This window comes from Astyanax mexicanus, chromosome 3 (assembly GCF_023375975.1).
Source record: "Astyanax mexicanus isolate ESR-SI-001 chromosome 3, AstMex3_surface, whole genome shotgun sequence".
Lineage (NCBI taxonomy): Eukaryota > Metazoa > Chordata > Actinopteri > Characiformes > Acestrorhamphidae > Astyanax > Astyanax mexicanus.
The window spans coordinates 57,586,928-57,603,978 of NC_064410.1; the positions used below are offsets into that span (position 1 = coordinate 57,586,928).

General features: G+C 35.7%; 1 protein-coding gene and 1 long non-coding RNA gene across 2 annotated transcripts in view; one reads left to right on the top strand and one right to left on the bottom strand.

The window, feature by feature from the left end:
- The window catches only part of LOC103043027 (interleukin-4 receptor subunit alpha), a 679,179-nt gene that overhangs the window by 34,179 nt on the left and 627,949 nt on the right, over window positions 1-17,051 (bottom strand). The window lies entirely within an intron of this gene.
- The window catches only part of LOC125799266 (uncharacterized), a 52,769-nt gene continuing 43,691 nt past the window's right edge, over window positions 7,974-17,051 (top strand). Inside the window, exons 1-2 of the long non-coding RNA XR_007438101.1 lie at window positions 7,974-8,043; window positions 8,617-8,665. This is a non-coding gene — a long non-coding RNA (uncharacterized LOC125799266). The remainder of the gene's footprint in view (window positions 8,044-8,616; window positions 8,666-17,051) is intronic.

Sequence of the window (17,051 nt, forward strand, 5' to 3'; positions counted from 1 at the left end):
CTCCATTACAAAAAAAAAAAAAACAGTACCAATGAAAGTTTATATTGATTGTGTACATTTGACAAAACAGTTCCACCAGTGGATGTGAGCTGTGGTGTGAATTACCAAATGTGTCTGAAATGTATACAAATATGTGAATTATTTTACATTTCTTGGGGTATACTTTTAGGAGCTACATTACAAAGAAAAGTTGCACCAATGAAACTGTAGAAACTCTTGTTTTCTCAATTCTTCTTCCAGTACATGGCAGTTCTTTTGGGGCTTACTTGTAGTCTTGTTGATATGAGAGTGTTTCTGTGGTAGACAATGGGCAGGATCACCTCGCTGTCCGTATCCTCGATGGCAGGGTGTTGATACTGATATTGATCCTTATTTTCTAGTGTTTTGCTTTTTTGTTTTGTTTGTTTTTCTTTTATTCTTGTTTCTTTCTTTCTTTATTTCCTTCTTTTATTCTTTTATTTTTTTTTCCTTTCTTCTCCTCAGTTGTTTCTCCATCCACCCTCTCTGTGTTTCCGGAATACAGGAGTTTACTCTACCCTCCCTTCCGCCTCCTCCTCCTCCACCTCCTCCTCCTTCTCCTCTTTCCTGGCACCGCCTCCTCTGACCCCTGGTGCGTCCCTGGACAGGTTTCAGCGTTTAAATTTGAAAATGATTTGTCCTGCCCTCTTAATAATAGATGAGAGCACCGAGTTGGGGTCCCTTCAATAAACTCCCTCCTCGCTTTAATTAGTGAACAAAAAAGCCCAGCTTGCTGAGGACTCGGGCCCGGGCTCTGTGTTGGTAATTAAAACTGAAACCACCGAAAGGAGGGGAGGAGGAGGAGGAGGAGGAGGAAGAAGGAGAAGGAGAAGACGAAGAACGAGAGGGTGGTGGGGGAGAGTAAAAAGGAAAAAAAAGAAAGAAGAGAGACTCTATTTTTATCGCGTGTGCAGGCTGCTCGGTGCCGAGTGCCCGTGGAAGGTTCTGCAATAAAGAGTGATAATGAAGGTGTAAGAACTCTGGGGGCCAAAGCCGGGCGCTCGCTACAATGGCTGCTCTCACACCAGACTGAAATGCAGGGAGCAATTAGAGGAGGCTGCGTGCAGACTGGCCACTGGAGATTAGTTAACACCTCAGGAGCTGCGCTTCAGGACAGGCACATGCTTGTTTTCCCTCCCCATTATTTGCTTTTCTTTAAAAAATAAAAAAAGCTACATATCTATATAACACACTAATGCCGTAATAGTGCGGGGCTGAGAGTTTGAGTCTGTCTGGTTGAAGCGAGAGTGTTTCTGTGGTAGACGATGGCCGGGGTCGCCTCGCCGGTAGTATCCATGATGGCAGCGCTTTTAATGTTTATTTTTATTAATGTTTTCAGTGTCAGTCAACTCTGAAGAGTCATATTCTAATAAAAAAATGAAGATAGCAGTGGAGTATGCGAATAACAAAGTTTTGAATCGTATTGTTCACTATGCGGCTCTAATGGGCCTGGTCTTAAAGGGAATTCCAAATGTTAACCCGTTTTCTCAATTCTTCTTTGAGTACATGGTTGCATGTATTTGGCAAAACTGCTCTCCCAGTGAAAGGGAGCTGTGTTATAGATAAATATGTATGTACCAAATACATTTTCGCTTGGTCTACACTTACTTATATATATATATGAATGAATGTATAAAAGAGTGTTTCTGTGGTAGACGATGGCCGGGGTCGCCTCGCCGGTAGTATCCATGATGGCAGAGCTTTTACTGTTTATTTTTATTAATGTTTTCAGTGTCAGTCAACTCTGAAAAGTCATATTCTAATAAAAAAGGGAAGATAGCAGTGGAGTATGCGAATAACAAAGTTTTAAATCACAGTGTTCACTATAGAGCTCAAAGGGAATTCTAAACCCAAACTGTTTTCTCAATTCTTCTTCAAGTACATGGTTCCATGTATTTGACAAAACTGCTCCACCAGTGGAAGGGAGCTGTATTATAAATAAATTGTAAAATATGTACCAAATAATAATTTGTGCTTGGACTACACGCTCTGTTCTTTCTTTAAAGCTTGTGAAATAAATAATTGCTTCTATTATGAAAAAAAAGAAAGAACTTGTTGTAGTGTACAAACAAAGTTTTAAATCACAGTTTTTGCTATGGGCCTGGCCTTAAAGGGAATTTTAAACCTAATCTGTTTTTTCAAATCTTCTTTGAGTACAGAGTTACATGTTTTTGACAAAACTGTGGAAGGGAGCGATATTATAAATAAATAACAGTTTCATTGGCAAAAAAGACCATTTTAGAATTATCTCCTAAAAAACAGGTATAATACATTAATATTGTATTATAACTGTTTGCTATGTAAAGCCTGCCCTCAAAAGGAATTGTAAACCTAAACCTAACCTACTACATCTATGACTACATGATTCTAACCTTATAGTAACTTAAAATTAACTTAAAACCCCCTGAAACCATTAATTCCTGTTTTAGAAGTTCCAAAACAAAAGGAAAGCAGCACCAATGAAACTGTAGCAACACTGTTTTATCAATTCTTCTCAGGCTGTATTGAGTGTTTCTGTGGTGTTTCTGCTTATTTTTTTATTTTTTAGTGTCAGTCAACTTGCTTCTTTAAATAAAAAGCATGTTGAGTTGTCTAAACAAAGTTTGAATCGGACTGTTCACTATGCAGATCATTTGGGCCTTATAAGCACTGCAAAATGCTTTTTTACAAGCTCCAAAACAAAGAAAAGCAACACCAATATAGCTGTAGTGACTCTGTTTTCTCAATTCTTCTTCGTGTACATGGCAGACCGGTTCTGTGTATTTGAGTTCTACCAGTGATATAGCAGAATAAGGTTTAAAAACTTTTTTTAAAAAAGATTTCTGGGGTAAATAAAAAATGTGGCAATATTAGTACATGGAAAACTGAAACTATTATTGAAACATATGTAATGGATGGAGATACACATTATATTGCAACCAGCCAGCAGTTACACGAGACCTGTGTTACTTTCCAGGCTTCACTTTTGCGGGGTGTTGTACTGTCCATGCTTTCTACAGTCACTGTGTTTAACTATAATAGATAAACAGAGGTCAGAAAAAGGTCATGTAAAAAAAGACTGTAGAAAGGATTGCACTTAGCACATAAACCCACTCAAATACCACTCAGAAGCGGCCCTGGATAAGTTGCTTTCCTGTTTTTTAAAAGTCATTTCGCGGTGAGTGCTCAGCGACAAGCCCGCAGCCCGGCGCCTGTAACCTTAAGCCCAGTCACTAATCCAAAAGACATTGTTAATAGGGGCCACATATGAGCTGTTAAGCCTGTATATTCATAATGTTATATAATTGGAGTCATAAAAAGCCAATTAACTTCGCCCACCCGCAGACACACACACTCACACTCCTCACACACACTGTGCTCTCTCTCTCTCTCTCTCAAAAAAAAAAAAAAAATATATATATAAAAATGGCAAGAAAACACAGCATCCATTAAACCAAAAAACACACTGTCCTGCAGGACTGGACACTGCACTGTCCATAATAACTGGACTAGACTTGTGCTGTATAGACATCTATATATCTATATTTGTGCACCAGGAGTAAAGGCATAAAATTATCCAAAAGCAGTGTGTAAGACTGGTGGAGGAGAAAATGGCAAGATGCATGAAAACTGTGATTAAAAACCAGGGTTATTCCACCAAATATTGATTTCTGAACTCTTAAAACTATATATATCTATATATATATATATATATATATATATATATATATATATATATATATATATATATATATATATATATATATATATATACATACATACATGCACACATAAAAAAGGTATTGCGCAGTTATGTTTGGGATAAGGTGTGCCATATCAGATTGTACACAATATAGTTATATCACATATATATGTGTATGTGTGTATATAGACTGGTGCATCTAAAAAAAAATTGAATATCAATGAAAAGAGTAATCTATTTTAAACGTTTTTTTTTATTATTGTTGAGGATTATGGCTTATAGCCAATGAAAACCCAAAAGTCAGTGTCTCAGAAAATGAGCATATTATATAAAACCAATTGTTACTTTTGGCAGGGTGGGCAGTGTGCCAAGTGTGCCAAGTGTGCCAAGTGCCAAGAAAACGAAATCCACATCTTTATAAAAGTTGTTGTCAGCAGAGGGAAGCATGAAGTGCTGTAAGATTTTGTGGGAAAACAAAACTTGACTCCACTGACTTTAGACTTGATAATAAAACACAGTGGATCAACACCAGCAGATGAAATGTCTCTCCAAACCATCACTGATTGGTGGAAACTTCACACTAGACCTCAAGCAGTTTGGACTGTGTGTCTCTCCACTCTTCCTCCAGACTCTGCTCCCTTGATTTACAAATGAAATGTAAAATTTACTGATGATCAGTGATGGTTTGGAGAGACATGTCATCTGCTGGTCATCAAAATAATACCTTGAAATATTGTGATGTTATTTTATGGTCATATCGCCCAGCTCTAGCGTGAATGCGAATGAGTAGACACAAATATATACCGACAAACATCTTCTCTCTCTCTATTTTACGCTCTCTCTCTCTTCCCCATTTCTCCTTTTCTCTCGGAATCTGCCCCCCGCCGCCACCACCAGCACATAATTTTCTGGGAAGAAAGGGATTTTGACGAAGAAATATTTGCTTTAAGGCAAAATAACAACAGTCTAAGGCAATATTGGATCAGTCAAATTTGAGGCATTTAAATTTGAATGCGGGTGAAGTGGAGGAGGCAGACGTTGTTAAATATGATGCTTGAATGAAAATCTAAACCTTCCAATACCTCTAAGCAATGTAGCTCAATGAGATGAATTAACTGTAAATGGTTCCTTCTCTGTGTGAGTGTCTTCCAATTTAAAATCTCATTATTCATATAAGATCCTGAACAAGGTGACTCTTAGGATAGATCGAATAAGTGAAGATAATCTTACCGGCTAGTTTTATGCAAATAAGGAATGTATTGAATCAACTAAAAGGAGAATGGGGAATCAAATAAGCTAATAAAACAGGGCCGGGTTCAGAACTCTGCGGGAATTGTGTGTCTGACTGGCGCGTGTCTCGGATTCTCGGCTTTTCGGCTTTGTGTCGTTGTAAGCAAAGTTGCGGAAATTTGTATCGTATTAATTCCCGGGCCTGTGTCATTTCGGTTCGCCTCCTTTGGGTCGGAGTGAGACTTCAGCCTGCAGTTTTTAAATGTCACTGTTGGGTCTGTGTACCGAGCAATATGAACCTGCCGGTATGATATGCATCACTTATACTGGGGTTACAATGCTACAGCTCTGGAAAAAATGAAGAGACCACTTCAGTTTCTCTGATTTTGCTATTTATAGGTATATGTTTAAGTAAAATTAACATTGTTGTTTTATATGTGTTCTATAAACTATAGACAACATTTGTCCCAAATTCCAAATGAAAATATTGTCATTTATAGAATTTATTTGCAGAGAATGAGAAATATATATAAAAATTTCAGACCTCAAATAATGCAAAGAAAAAAAAGTTCATATTCATATTCAGGTTTTAAGAGAAAAATCAATATTTGGTGGAATAACCCTGGTTTCTAATCACAGTTTTCATGCATCTTGGCATCATGTTCTCCTCCACCAGTCTTACACACTGCTTTTGGATAACTTTATGCTGCTTTACTCCTGGTGCAAAAAGTCAACCAGTTCAGTTTGGTTTGATGGCTTGTGATCATCCATCTTCCTCTTGATTAGGGGTGAGCGATATGGCCTTAAAATAATATCACGATATTTCTTGGTATTTTTGCGATAACGATACTCTTGGCGATATAAATAAATGATTTTTTTTTTTTCAAGAATACACTATTACAACAAAATGAAATTTTTATTTTATTATTGCATACGATTTATGTCACACCCCTACCTGAGATTTAAAAAAATACAAGAATTTGATCAGATTTGTAACAGAATGATCCAGAATGTCATAATACTTATAGTGCACTCCAAATATCCCCATATATCCAGGATTAAAAAAAAAAAAAAAAAAAAAACGACACTGGTCTCCAGTAGATATATAATGGGAAATGAGAACAGTGTGAATTTTTCTTTTGTTAAAAGCAGTAAAAAAGTAGTACCTTGATGTGATAATTAGTGTGGGTGTGGCACAATATATTTAGGGTATAATATTGTTCACAATATTCAAAAATGTTGGCGATATTATCGCAAATGATACGATATGGCGCACTCCTACTCTTGATTATATTCTAGAGGTTTTCAATTTGAAAAAAAAAAACTCATAATTTTTAAGTGCTCTTTAATTTTTTTTCAAGAGCAATATATATTGTGAGCTATTGTGAATGAATGACACTTATATAGCGCCTTTGTAGAAACCCAAGAACGCTTTACATTTTTTTTTTACACGCAACCATTTATAGTCAGCACTCATCCACATACTGCTGAAAAGCAGCAGCCAATAGCACACAGCCCACTCTTAACCGGAAACAACCGTCCACCTGGAGGACTGCATCGGGCACTACAGCATTTACCCAGGACAGAGTGATACTCTATAACTATACACACCGTTATACATACATTTACACACACTAATTTACATTTATACTTACATACCACACACATACACACCAAATCAATTTTGGAGTATTAACTTTTTTTTAGGCAATTTTTTAGAGGATCCAATTTACCTGATCTGCATGTTTTCGGACTGTGGGAGGAAACCCACGCAGACACATGGAGAACATCGAAACTCCATCCAGAGAGGGACTTGAACCCAAGACCCCAGTGCTGTCTGAGTGTTTTTTTTTTTTATTTACTGTGTAAAAAAATCACCTCATATAAATAAAATCTGTGAAACAAAAGTGAAATAAAAGTTTACTGTTAAAACACTTAGGGTTAGGGTTCATGTTACTATAAAATACTTTATATTAGATATACTAATATTGCAAGGTTTTGTGATAAATTGGCATATTAATACTCAAATATATTCTGCTAATAGTTTACAGGAAATAGTCACACATGCCAGATGTTATTTTTTAGGTCTTATGCTACTCATTTTTTTTTTTTCAGAAATATTTTTTATTTGTTTAGATATTATGTATATTTTTTTTAATTAAGCACAGGTTGCAATACACATAAAAAAAACAGACAAATAAAAGGAAAAGTAATGAGACAACAAAACAGATATAATAAAAGCCTTCAACTAAAATGCTACTGAATTATGACTTTATTTGAGGTGTAAATATTAACAGAATTTAGATATTGGTACAATATTTAACCATCTTTTGATTAAAGTTTACTTCATATTTTAGGACTATAACAAGGACTGTAAGAATTGTCTAACTATCTTATAACTCTTGATGAAATGATAATTAATGATAAACTAAAGTTTTTTAAATCTGAAATTGCAGTAATTTTGATTCATATATTTGTTTTGATAATACTGACATGTCAAAACCAGTCAAAAGTTTGGACACACCTATTCTCATTCATTGTATTTCCTGATGTTTTATGATTTTTTACACAGTAAATATAATATTAAAGACTATATTAAATCTATACAGAAACACATGCCGAATTATTATGTAAATAAAAAGTGCTAAAAAAAAATCTGAATATATATTTTTTTAAGATTCTTCTAAGTAGCACACTTATCTTTGAGGACAAACACGTTTTTTTTTTTACTGTTCCCAAAAGTGTCCCTTAATCGTTTTTATTTCTTTAATATTAATCTACAGTGAAGAAAATAAATGTAATAAAGAAATAAAGAAAAAAAAAAACAATGAATGAGAAGGTTTGTCCAAACTTTTGACTGATACTGTATTCATCATTTTATGAGTAGTCCAAAAACCTATATGTCTTTTAGTATTTGTAATTTTTTTTGTACATTTTTATAAATCTGGTTTTATAACTTTTATTCTGAAATTTGCCCCAGAGCAGAGCAGTCTCTCCTCATTGGAGCTCCAGTTCAGGTGTGTTAATTGGCTTCCAGCTGTGTGTTTGTTACTCCTAAACAGTAAATAAACCAACAGAAAAGCAGATTTAGTTGCGGGATGTGCTGAGATTTAGTGAGTAAACTTTTTAATCTGTTGTATTTGAACATGTTTTGGAAACAAAAAGACTTTGTGTTTTGTGTATTGTGTAAAACAGAGCTTACAAGAGTGTATAGTTGTGTGGGTGTGGTATGTGTGTATAAAAAAGAGACCACTTAAAGATTATGAGTTTCTTTGATTTTATCAAATTGAAAACCTCTATAATATAATCAAGAGGAAGATGGATGATCACAAGCCATCAAACCAAACTGAACTGCTTGAATTGTTGCAGCAGGAGTAAAGCAGCATAAAGTTATCCAAAAGCAGTGTGTAAGACTGGTGGAGGAGAACATACCTAGATGCATGAAGACTGTGATTAAAAACCAGGATTATTTCACCAAATATTGATTTCTGAACTCTTAAAACTTTATGAATATGAACTTGTTTGTTTTCTTTGCATTATTTGAGGTCTGAAAGCTCTGCTTCTTTTTTTAGTTATTTCAGCCATTTCATATTTTCTGCAAATAAATGCTCAAAATGACAATATTTTTATTTAAAATTAGGGAGAAATGCACACATTAATGGGCGCCTGGCTTGTTTCTGTTTCAGCTGAAGATCCACGACAACATCAGAACAAACCGACTCTTCGACAGCAAAGGTAAGCTGGCTGTCATCATATATATTAGACATTTTGACCTTAATAACAGTGACAAAGAAGAATACTTCATATTATTATCATGTTATGGATTTTTTACATCAGAATATTACTGTTTTACAACACATACTGTGTACCATACGACATGGCACACCCGTAATCACAATAAATCACAGAAAATTGGATGATTAATTAGTCAATTTTTTTATATTTCATTTATTTTATTTTTTGTCACACTTTTTTCCCCAATTAGCAAATGGCTATGACAATTATCCCACCCGCTAAGCTGCACTCCCCATATCACTAACAATGCCCCTAATAACACCAGGAGGATGAGAACTAGCACATGCCTCCTCTGCTACATGTAAAATCAGACTCCGCCACTTTTTACTTTGCTGTGGATTTAATGTTACCGTTTATCGGCTTCGATATATCAGCTAATAGACACCTGCGTTGACCAACGCCTCCTTGAGAGTGATGTGGAGAGAGAGCGCCATCTACCCACCCAGAGAGAGCATGACCAATTGTGCTCTCTCTCAGACTCTGGCTGCTGATGCTAAGCAGCATGATCTGCGATTCAGATCAGCGATTCTTGGATTTTAGTGGCATTGTGTGAAGCTCCTAGTTAACTTTTTTTTATATTAGTTGTTTTGATAATAGTCACCGGTTGAGAACTCATAGATGTTGTGTATGATATGATATGGCACACCTCTAATTGCAATTAATTAAGAAAATTGTGCGATTAATTATTATTTTTTTTAAATATTTATAAAAAATTTTATTATCATGCTTTTCTCCCCAGTTTAGCTATGCCATTTATCCCACACACTCACCTTTACTCCCCATATCACTAATAACGTCACAACACAACGAGGGTGAAGACTAGCACATGCCTCCTCCGATACATGTGAAGTCAGACTCCGCCTCTTTTCCAACTGCTTAAGATTTAGCATAACATACAATTTACAGTGACTTGCCTCTGATACATCAGCTAATAGACACCTGTGTTGACCAACATCACCTTGAGATTATTGTGGAGAGAGAGCGCCATCTACCCACCTAGAGAGAGCATGGCCAGTTGTGCTCTCTCTCAGACTCTGGCTGCTGATGCCAAGCAGCATGAACCGGGATTAAGATCAGCATTTCTCAGATCATAGTGGCATCGTGCGGAGCCCTTGGTTACATTTTTTTTTTTATTGATCGTCATCCCTAGTTTTGATATTAGTCAGCGGTTGAGTTTTGAGGAACTCATGGATATATCATATTGTGTACGAAACTATATAGCAACAACAACCCTGATTGCAATTAATTACAGAAAATTGTGCGATTAATTATTTTTTTTATCACACTTTATTTCCCAGTTTAGCTATGCCAATTATCCCACCCACTCAGCTGAACTCCCCCTATCACTAGCAATGCCCCTAACACCAGGAGGGTGAGGACTAGCACACACCTCCTCCGATACATGTGAAATCAGACTCCGCCTCTTTTTTGTTGTTGTTTTTTTAACTGCTGCAGATTTAGCGCTACTGAGTCACATCACAGTTCACTCTGAGGAAAGCACAGCGACTTGCCTCTGATACATCAGCTAATAGTCACCTGTGTTGACCAACATCACTTTGAGAGTGATGTGGAGAGAGAGCGCCATCTACCCACCCGGAGAGTATGAATATGGCCAGTTGTGCTCTCTCTCAGACTCCGGCTGCTGATGCCAAGCAATATATTTCGGGATTCAACCCGCCGATCTTTGAATCAAAGAGACGGCTCCTTAGTGTGCAGGACCCCTATTTAATGTTCGTCAGCTCTAGTTTTAATGTTAGTTCAGGTTGAGCTTTGAGGAACTCGCATCAGTAAGTCAGTGATGTCAGTGATGTAGACAATAGATGGAGAGCTGGTCTGCAGGCATGATGTCCAGTCCACTTGCCAGACTAATGAATTTTCAGCTGAAGCGCCGCACGAGGCCCGGACTGATGAGGAGCGAGTTCACACTCATAGATATCCTACACATGTGAGGGTTCAAGTTCATCCATTATTCAAGCCATAAATAATGTAAGATTCATTACATAGAAGTGTGAACTTTGACTGTGTTGTTCCCTCTCTTTCTCCCTCTCTCTGTTTCTCTCTCTCTCTTTCTCCAGCCGGACTGGATATAAGGCTAAAATATTAAGTGATGCAATTTGTTCTTGACCCAAAGGGCGCAACGAAATGACAAATACAATCATACAATTATATCATAACCCTCCCACATATAGCTCGCAGATAGAGCTGCTCATACAAGGCCAGGCATGTTATGAAGTGAAGAAACTGTTGTATTTATTAACCTGCGAGATTAACCTTGTCTGGTAAGAATACAGTGCGCCGGCTATTTAATTTGTTCATTCTCTGGCTTCCTGTGTATTTACTGACTGGCTCTGACTCTTGCGGGCAGGGCTTTGTTTGTAAGGTCATCTGAAAATCCACTTTTCAGCCAGTTACTCTGTAGAGAAGCCGAATTGCACACAGTTTTAGACTAATTATTAATTCCTTTTATTACTGAGGTGCAGCTGTAAATCAGAAAAGGTTGGTTTATATGGGAAAATACAAATAAAAAAAAATATGATTTGTTTGGACAACCAATTTTTTTTTTATTCGATAATATACTGTACATCCATTCCTGCATTACAGCGCGGCAACATATAAAAAAAAAATAGATGGGATATTTGAGCACTAATACCACTCACAACCTACCACAACTGCACACAACACAAGCCTTATGTTCACCATGACCAGAAGCTTATTTGCATAAAAATGACAGAGCCCTTAAATGGCTCATTCTGAAATTGACTGAAACTGGTAAGAACAGAGCTGTGAAATCTTTGTGTGATTTGAGTGTGTGAGACTTGATGAACATGTTTTGTAAAGCCTGTGGACCTGTTCTAACTTTTGTAAAAGAGGTATAATATGTCATCTTTAAGACATGTTTGCAGAAATTATGGGACAAATTAACACCTGAAAGACTTAATTGTTTGCTGTCCGTGGTACCAAAATATTGTAATGTAGTAAAAAAACATCTTTAATGCCCATAAATAAAGTCCCAACTTTGTTTGGAATGTGTTGCAGGCCTGAATTACAGTAATGATTGTATATTAATACAATTAAATAAGTTTAATGAGATAATACATGACATATACAGCTCTGAAAAAAACGAGACCACTTGAAAATGATGGGTTTCTTTAATTTAACCAAATTGAAAACAATCAAGAGGAAGATGGATGATCACAAGCCATCAAACCAAGAAGAACTGCATGAATTTTTGCACCAGGAGTAAAGGCATAAAGTTATCCAAAAGCAGTGTGTAAGACTAGTGGAGGAGAACATGATGCCATGATGCATGAAAACTGTTATTTAAAATCAGGGTTATTCCACAAAATATAGATTTCTGGACTCTTAAAACTTTATAAATATAAACTTGTTTTCTTTGCTTTATCTGAGGTCTGAAAGCTCTGCATGTTCTTTTTTTTGTTATTTCAGTCATTTCTCATTTTCTGCAAATAAATGTTCTAAATGGTTTGGGATAAATGTTGTCTGTAGTTTCTAGAATAAAACATCAATGTTAATTTTACTCACACATATACCTATAAATAGCAAAATCAGAGAAACTGATTCAGAAATTGAAGTGGTCTCTTATTTTTTCTAGAGCTGTATAGTATTTTTAAGATGTTTGCAATGAAATACAGATCAGAATAAATGTAAGAAACGTTTTTAAATGTTTTTTAAGAAGTTAAAGTTTTTTTTTTTTATCTTCCACTTTAAGTTTCATGTTTGGAGCTTTTGGTACCACACAAAGAATCCTCTCCAGAGACTTTATTTTTTTTGCTTCTGTGGATTTGCAAGATTTATAGCAAAGACAGCTGTGTGTCAACCGCTCTGAGCTTCTGCCGACCCCCCCATCCACCCCCCCCCCCCCACCCCCTTCATTCCATATTAGAGCTCCTTTGAACGTCGGCCTGCTTCCCCCTGAGCCGCTGACATGCCGTGTGAATCTGAGGATGTGAAATTATACACATTTAAGCACAACTGCTCGGAATTAGGGAGGAGATGAGAGGCGCTGTGGACGGAGCTGGATTTCAGGAGCCCCCCGTGTTTTATGGCTCCAACAAATTCACCACATGTTGTACTACACGGGCGGATGATACGGCGCTGTTTATTCTGGCATCTACGAGTTTTTTTTACGAGATCACAATCTCTGAGTGAAAACAGACAGGAGCAGAAGGTGTTACACCGTGTACCTGATGTGGGTTTATGAATATTTTAGAGTGTCATGCTCGTTCAGAAATCAAATTAAATAACACATTTATTTATAGAGCTTTTAACTGCAGACGTTTTCACAAAGCAGCTTTACAAAGATCTGAGTCTGAACCACAAGTGAGTGAGCCGAATCAGAGATATCGAAAACTCAGTAGTTTTTTTATATCATAGAAAATTACATCATTTTGCTACTTTGTTGGCTGCTATGGTATTGCTATGTGGTACTGTAACTCTGATGTTGTTAAGTGGTTGCTGTGTGGTTTCTATGTGGTTGCTATGGTGTTGTAGAGTTGTTGCAATGTATTTTCTCTGATATTCCTGGGGGTAGTTAAGGTACTTTGCTAAGTGGCTGTGGAAATCCAAGTGGTTGCTATGGAACGGCACGGTGGTTTACTAGGTAGCACGTTTCTCTCCGATTACTGGGTAAAATTCCTATGTTTCTTTCTGGAGATCGGTAAATTTTGATACTCTAAATTATCCTTGTGTGTGTGTGGTATGCTAAAGTATTGCTTGGTATTTCCCCAGAAAGTCTTAAAGCAGATTTCATTTTCCAGCAGGACTTGGCACACTGCCCAAACTGCCAAAAATACCATTTGGTCTTATATAATAATACATTTTGGGTTTTCATTGCTTGTAAGCCATAATCATCAACAATAAAAGAAATAAACATCCACCTATAAATAGCACAGTCAGATAAACTGATTCAAAAACTGAATGCTGAAGTGGTTTCTTAATTTTTTCTAGAGCTGTATAGTATTTTTAAGATGTTTGCAATAAAATACAAATCAGAATAAATGTAAAAAAGATTTTCTAACGTTTTTTAAGATTTTCCCAGAAAATCTTACAGCAGATTTCATTTTCCAGCAGGACTTGGCACACTGTTTATATATAATTTATATATAATAAATTATATAATTTATGATATAATAATACATTTTGGGTTTTCATTGCTTGTAAGCCATAATCATCAACAATAAAAGAAATAAACACTTAAAATAGATCACTCTGTGTTATACTATATCTATATAATATATAAAGAGTTTCACATTTTCAATTGAATTACTAAAGTAAAGTAACTTTTCAATGATATTCTGATTTTTTTTTTTTTTATTTGAGATGTTTCAGGGAGTTCCCATTATTTTGCAAAGTGGTTGCTGTGGTATCGCAGATGATTGATCAGGTGTTCGTTGCCAATTGTTTGTTGTGGTGTAACCTATGTGGATGGGTTTTACAAGTGTGTTTTTGGTATCATCTCGACATTTATAGTGGGGGTTGTGGTTGCATCCTTTCATTTCTGTGGAAATGATTTAAATAACTATAAAAAACAAACTAACTAAAATAATTTAGCAAAAAAAAAAAATCAAACAGTAAAAAAAAGCTGCTTACAAGCACAAATCATCCAATCAGGCAGAAAAATCTTGAGTTGCAAAGGTGTCGACATTGATAAATCAAGAATTTAAATCAGATATCAGTATAGTTAAGAACTGCTTTGGATATGCAGTCATTAAAGCATCTCTATAGAAATATAGGTACGTCTAATTGTACAGAAGTACTCAGTTTTAACTGTTCATTAAAAGTCTGATCAGGGGTTATGCTTGTTGTTTATGCCTTATGCCATGTTCAGGTGCATCTTGGAAAAGTTACTTTATTTCAGAAATTTAGTTTCAAATGTGAAATTCATATATTATATAGATGTATTAAACACAGAGTGATCTATTTTAAGCGTTTATTTATTTTATTATTGATGACTATGGCTTACAGCCAATAAAAACCCAAAAATCAGTGTCTCAGGAAATTAAATCCTGCTGGAAAATGAAATCCACATACAGTATTCACATACAGTAACTTTTCAATGATATTATAATTTTTTAGCTGGCACCTATTAATCTAAATATGTACAGATTAAGATGTACACTGTATTTACACTGTATGATCAGTGGGATGAGTGGAGCATGCTGGTGGGAATCGTATGGGACGAGAGGTTGGAGCACCTGTCCGGGTGCGGAGCTGCTTACAGTCAGAGGAGGAAGAGCAGCGGTTTGGGAAGAGGAAGGTGGAGCGAGTCGATTGATTCTTCAGGCCTGTCAGAACATTAGCGATGAGGAAAACAAATCTGGAGGGTCGGAGAGGGATAGCGGAGCGTGAAGAATCCGCCCTTCCTCTTCCTCCTCTGATTCCTGCCAACATTACACAGCATCAAGGCAGAGGACCCGGCCTTCCTGACCCGCCGCCCTGACCCGCCACGTCAACACCAGACAGCAAGCAGATTTATCAGCTCTGATGAAAAGCCACGGTGTTATAAATGAAATACGAGATACAGAGAGCCATTCATTCCCAAACACGTTCCAGAGATCCGGAGAGATACAGTAGCTCCGGATCTACAGAGCACACGTCCTGTTCCAGAGGTAAAGACCTGCAGTAACTCATGAAGTTCTGGGAGATTAGACCAATTTATATGATTAATCAAATTACTGTTTTATTGTGATTTCCAAAATAAGGTTATCCAGATTGTGCAGAGATCTTAACATATACTAGTGCATCTCAGAAAATTTGATTATCATTGAAAAGTTACTTTATTTCAGTAATTCAGTTCAAAATCTGAAACTCATATACAGCTTTGGAAAAAAGTTAGGAGAGTAAAATGAACATTGTTGTTTAATTCTATAAACTACGGACAACATTTCACCCAAATTCCAAATATAAATATTCTCATTTAGAGCATTTCTTTTCAGAAAATGAGAAATTACTAAAATAACAAAAAAGATGCAGAGCTTTCAGACCTCAAATAATGCAAAGAAAACAAACAAGTTCATATTCATAAAGTTTTAAATCAATAGTTCAGAAATCAATATTTGGTTTAATAACCCTGGTTTTTAATCACAGTTTTTATGCATCTTGGCATCATGTTCTCCTCCACCAGTCTTACACACTGCTTTTGGATAACTTTATGCTGCTTTACTCCTTGTGCAAAAATTCAAGCAGTTCAGTTTGGTTTGATGGCTTGTGATCATCCATCTTCCTCTTGATCATATTCCAGAGTTTTTTCAATTTGGTAAAATCAAAGAAACTCATCATTTTTAAGTTGTCTCTTATTTTTTTCCAGAACTGTATTATATAGTCAAGTCAAGTAGTTTTATTGTCAATACTGCATATGTACAGGACATACAGAGAATTGAAATTACGTTATGTATAGATGTATTACACACAGAGTGATCTATTTTAAGCGTTTATTTCTTTATTTCTTTTATTGTTTATGATTATTTGTCATGTCATCTGCTGGTGTTGATCCACTGTGTTTTATTATTAAGTCTAAAGTCAGTGCAGTTTTTTTTTTTCCCACAAAATCTTACAGCACTTCATGCTTCTCTCTGCTACTGACAACTTTTATAGAGATGCAGATTTCATTTTCCAGCAGGACTTGGCACACTGCCCACACTGCCAAAAGTACCAATTGGTCTTATATAGTATTTTCTGAGAAGCTGATTTTTTGGGGGGTTTTCATTGGCTGTAAGTCATAATCATCAACAATAAAATACATAAATGATAAAAGATGTTAAATAATAAAGACTAAATAAAAATAAATTTCATTCATCTGACCATACATGTTTAAGTAGACTTGTTGTGCAAAACAATTGATAAAACAAAAATACATTAATTTATGCATAATAGCTTAAAAGTTTTAAGCTAAATTAACTCAAGGTTTCAGTCAACTAAATGTCAAAATAAAAGTAAATTTTATTATCCAGATATAGGTTGGTCAATACTTGACGTGTCGCAGCCATCAGAGGCATGCTGGTTGGTCACAGTTTTCAGTTTTCATATTTTTATATTTTACTTCCATAAGGATGGTATTTTTGCACGTTCACTATAATAAATGCATGTTAATAAATAAATATATATTTTTCTTTAAAAAAAACAGCGAAATTAACGTAATATATAATACATTTTTATATTGATTTCTAACAAGTTTCATTGTGCTGCATAGTTTTGAGTCCTTTGAAAATACAGGTAAAAGGACTAATAGTTTTAAGATTTAGATTTAATAGCTTTAAATGTTGCTCTTTACCTTTTTTTGGCCAGTTCACGATTACAATTTAGATTT